This window comes from Rattus norvegicus, chromosome 6 (assembly GCF_036323735.1).
Source record: "Rattus norvegicus strain BN/NHsdMcwi chromosome 6, GRCr8, whole genome shotgun sequence".
Classification (NCBI taxonomy): domain Eukaryota; kingdom Metazoa; phylum Chordata; class Mammalia; order Rodentia; family Muridae; genus Rattus; species Rattus norvegicus.
In genome coordinates this window covers 54,283,374-54,288,941 of record NC_086024.1, presented here as the reverse complement: position 1 = coordinate 54,288,941, position 5,568 = coordinate 54,283,374, and positions in this window count along the sequence as shown.

Sequence of the window (5,568 nt, the reverse complement as noted above, 5' to 3'; positions counted from 1 at the left end):
CCTAAATTGTCTCTATTACCTAAATTTGACTTCTATAGACTTGGCCTTGCTGTGAAGCCCCAAGTGGCCTGGAACTCGGGATTCTCTGTCTCAGCCTCCAGAATGACTGGTTTATGGGCTTTACCCTACCTGGCCTTATTTTTCTTTTCTGCAGTGTTGGGGATCTACCCCAGGGCAAGCACTCTGCCGCTGAGTTTCATTTCCAGCCTGTAACATTTTTTATTTAATGTTACAAGAATCCTTGAATTTTGAATGAAGTTAACTTTAAAAAAAAGATTTATTGATTTTATATATATGAATGCTCTGTCTTTATACACACCAGAAGAAGGAATCATCTCATGGTCACAAGATGGCTGTGAGCCACCCCATGTGGTTGCTGGGAATTGAACTTGGGACTTTCAGAAGAGCCACCAGAGCTCTTAACTGTGAAGCTTTCTCTTCAGCCCAATGATGTTATTTTAAAAAATTTTCTTTTAAATTTTATGTGCTTCAGTGTTTTGCCTGAGTGTGTATGTGAGGTTGTTGGATCCCCTGGAACTGGAATTACAGTTGTGAACTGCCATATGTGTGCTGGGAATTGAACTCAGGTCCTCTGGAAAAGCAGCCAATGCTCTTCACTGCTGAGCCATCTCTCCAGCCCCAGATGAAGTTACTTATAATTGTTCACTTTCCACTTCTGTTCTAACTGGACACCAGCCTGTGTCTCACTGGTTAGCAAGAGAATCAACTGCATAACCCTGGAACTTAAGCTGCCTCTTTTAGGCCAGCATTCAGTATAATGTGCCTTCTTTTACATGACTATGTACTTGGAATGTGAACAAATAATTTTTTTTTTGTCCCCTCTTAAGTCTGTCTCCCTAAGTTGCCCAGCCCTTGCACTCTTGGACTCAAGCCATCTCTTCACCTCACTGTCCCCAGCAGTGGGCCTACAAGCAAGCGCCACTGTTCTTCATTAGAGATGACAATTTTAGGAGTGGCATATTTAGTTATTTTAAGATAGGTGTCCATTATAAGAATACTTCCCCCTCATAACTGTTTTTAGAGTGCCACTAGAATATTGTCAGCACTTCAAAACTAAGGTGCATTATGATAATCTTTGAAACTCCATGGTACTGAGGGGTGAGAATGAGGTATATATTCTGTTTATGTTACTGACAAGGTTGAAAGAGACAAAAGCAGTATTTAGCACAGCTGGAAGCTCCTCACGTAGAGTATCTTATCTGCAATGCCTGTGACCATTTAAAGTTTCTGATCTTTTTGGAATTTGGTGTATTTTGTGCATGCTGACAAGAACAGGATATAGATCTCTCCTGAGAGACACAGCCAGAACATGCCAAATACAGAGGCGAATGCCAGCAGCAAACCGCTGAATGGGACCCCCATTGGAGGAATTAGAGAAAGGTCTGAAGGAACTGAAGGGGCTTGCGACCCTGGAAGAACAACAGTGCCAACCAACCAGAGCTTCCAGGGACTAAGCCACTACCCAAAGACTATACATGGACAGACCCATGGCTCCAGCTGCATATGTAGCAGTGAATAGCCTTGTTGGGGGCACCAGTGGAAGGGTCCTGCCAAGGCTGGACCCACAGTGTAGGGGATTGTTGAGGGGATCGGTAATGGTGGGTAGATGGGGAGGGGAACACCCATATAGAAGGGGAGGGGTAGGGGCTAGGGGGATGATGGACAGGAAACCCGGAAAGGGAATAACATTTGAAATGTAAATAAGAAATACCCAATTAAATAAAAATGGAAGAAAAAAAAAAGATGGTTACCCGGATGGAGAGTGGCAGACACGATGTGACTGAGGGAGGGTGCGTTGTTAATAAAAGGGTTAGTTTATTAGCATAGTATTATGAAAGCTGTGAACACAAACTATTCCTGTGGTTTTCAAGATTCTTTAGGAAATGTAGTTATCCTTAAAATGAAGTACTTTTAGCTAGTAAGTGAAAATGTGTACAGATCCTCCAAACAGAAATGTCAAAAAAATATGGTAAGAACTTTGTGTTAAGTAGGTCAGAAAACAAGAGTTCTCCATGCTAGAAAAATTTCAATGGAAGTCGTAAGAATCATCTTTTCAGCTTGAGTTTATAAACCAGATGTGAGATGAAATGGAATTATTTATTGACTACTCCCATCTCACTTATACTAAATTGGGCAAATCTGCAAGAACTGTTGGGCAAATGATGGCCCAAAGTAGCAATCTTCTCTATTTTTTGAGGGTACTCAATGATTTCTACAAACTGTCACCTCTTAATGTCCAAACAAAAATGAATATATACAACCGTTACAGGTTTCCTATAATCAAATCTCTTGCCACCATTGTAAGCTTGTCATCTAAGTTTCAACCCAACCTTTCCCTGACTCTCGGGACCTAAATCTCTCCCACACCCCTATTTCAGTGGGGACAGGAGTAATTTCAGTTGTTTGAGAAGAAACCCAACAATCATTCCTGCTTCAACGTCTGCTGATTCTTCTTCCTGATGGGTCTTGCCTTATGGTCACCTGAACAAATCTAAAATTCTGGTTGCATCATCAAAGATTGAGCCACGTCGTGACTCAGCTCCAAAATGACGCTCCTTGTCTTCTAGGCATTTCCACATGTTACATGAATACTTTGAAGTAAGCTAATTATAAAATGAGCTTGCCTTCAAACAGTAAGATAATATGGGGAGCTATTCATGTTAAATACTCTACTAAAACGCTCTCTGAAACTTTGGTGACAGTATTTTGAACTCTATGGTTTAGTCTCAGTTGTAGTATTTGTTGAACCTTTTTTTTAAGGAGACTAGTGGTTTCATAAATATTCAAGTAGATGTCATGGGCTTTCTCTTCTGGTTTTGTTTGGCAAAGTAGTAATTGTTCTAGAGATGGTGAGATCCAGGGATATTGCTTAATTTTACTTCTGAATAGATGAAATAAATTCTAAGTAATGTTTCTCTAATTTTTAAACTATTTTAAACCATCTTTAACCAACTAAAATTTGTTTAAAACAAATTTTCAAACTATTGGTATTTTGAGTTTTTTTTCTTACATTTTAACATAGATCTTATACTTGTGTACAACATACACAGTAATCAAGAGGAGGCATTAACATTTTTAATGTTAATTTTAGCCTGAAAATGTCTAAAGAATAGGATTTTCTAAGAGCCTTTTGATCTTTGTTCTGTCTTTTGAGTTGGCTGCTTTTGTTGGTTAACCTAGAATTAAATGACGATCTTGTTAGATATGCCTAAGGCCCTAAGGTGTTCACTTAGTTCCCCAAGGAAGTCAAAAGGATTAAATATCTGCTACAAGTTGCGGGGGGAGGGGGGTGTTTCTAATAATTGCATTTATTTTTGATTAAGCATCTGAATCTAACTTATATTTAATGTCATGGACATACGATAAAGTTTTAAATCTTTGTATTTTCAGCGGGGGGGGTCAATAAATAGTACTAAATATATTAATGAATGGGAAAGATGTACAGAGTTAGCAAGGGTTAAGACTTTATAATGTGCAATATCTTTATCTGAAGTCAAATTTATTCTCCCCACCCTGGTAATTTACAGCTTAAATAAAAAACTAAAACAGGCACTCTGGCTTTTGGTAAAACCTGGAAAAGTGTTTTTATGTTTAGCATACCTTCCCTTCCTTTCTTTTCCCAACAGTCAGGGGAAGTTGGTGTTATAGAATTTACATACTTGAAAGGGACAGATACATTACTGGCTCAAGCTTTCAAGATTTCAGTTTTGGAAAATACAACCTTTTAGTTTTGAGAACCTATAACTAGCACATGTACTAATTTTAAAATATTATCTATACTCCAAGGATAGAGGTTACTATTGTTTGGGTTAAGGAATTAATATTGGTGTTTCTGCTTTTAAGTTATGGGTCTTGATGGAGTTCCACTGAAGAAAAAATACAACGCCAAATGACCGAAACATCGTCATGCTTTTTGGGATCAATCTACAATATCTGAAAATTTTACATTAGACCTGCTTTTTTAACTTGAGGTGGGTGAGGATTAGGCATGGGGGGTGTTCTCTGGATTATTTTGAGGAAAACAATGCTTGATTACTATTTGTGAACAGAGTATCAATCCCTGCTCACTTGGGAGGGCTATTTTAGAAATAGTTTCTACTTCAAGGGTTCAAAAGCAGAACTCAAAGGAATTTGAAACCTTGCTTCAATCATATACAAGTAATCATTTGTTTACTGATTTTGTTATGTAGATTTCAAGTACATTTAAAAATTAAAGAAATGTGGGCAGTTTTAAAGAAGGATGACTCTTCCCTAAATCGACTTTAACAGAATTCTTACTCTGTTCCTTCTCGATTTCGGCACATTTCTAGTAATTGAAAGAAATAAAACCTAATCCATAGCTTACATGATTAAACACTTCAGGTTCAAAGAAAAAAACCTCAATAATGCCTATAGGAATGCTTATAATGTGAATAGTAAAAATGCCAATTACAGACTAGCTGCACCCAGATGCTATGCGCAACCTCCTTTACAGGGAAGTAACTAAAGCAGAAAAGCCATTCCTCAGTTCGGTGTCTGCTTTAGAAAAAAAACAGAAGGAACTTCTAGGAGAAAGAAGAGTGGAAAAAGTTTTCTTTTTTTCTGAGCGCTTAGGAAGGGAGATACACAGTTAAAATATTCACCAAAGACACAAGTAATCTAGCAACTAAGTTCGGACCATAGAGTCTACCCACACCCCTGTGTGAACTTAAAGAAAATGAAGGCCAATATGGAAACCGCTTCAATTGCCTCAAATTCAAAGCAATCGTCCAGTGCTCCTAACAGCTGAGTAAATTCTCGAGCCCGATATTGTCTCATTCTTAAACCCTACAGTGCACAGTACTTGGCTGTTTCTCAGCGAATCCTGGTCAAACTGGACAATGGTAAATCTTCCCCCGTTTTTGGTGTATTGAGTCAGGGGTTGATTGAGTAAAAGAATCTATCTAGATCATCCACTGGGGGAGGGCAGTACCGAATCAACCTTTGTAATCCCCTACGTGCCTGGGCCGTGATTTGTAAGTGATCAAGTCCCTGGCGAGCCTGCACTGCTTCCGCTTGTGCAGTCATCTTCCCCTCGCACTAAAACAATACCTTGGCCACCAGCCAAACTTTGAGCAGCAAGCGACTCTGTTGTTTATGGCCTGGAATGAGTGCTGCAACAAACAAACGAGGACGCTCTGAGCCCTCCGGGAGGCCAAAAGGAAGAGAGGTGGCCCTGGCTTTAAAACACTCCTTTCCTCCGCCCCCTCCCTTTTGTCTCAGACACCAAAACAAACGAGCTGATACACGTGTCCCTATGACTCTTGTTTACTATCAAGACTGCGTTGTGAGCGTTCTTTTGGGATATGTAGTTCTGTCAGCTCCTCCCCCAGGTAATTTCCTCAGCTAAGGAGCAAGGCTGAGACTACTAACCCACAATCCATTTCGATAGCAAAGTTTGGCTCCCTTCCCCAGAGTCTCGGCAGCAATCCAATCCAAAGCGCTTTCTGTAGTGATTGACAAGTCACCTTCTCCAGTAAACACAACAGAAAAGTCAATACATGCCCGCCCACCGAGACGGACCAGGGC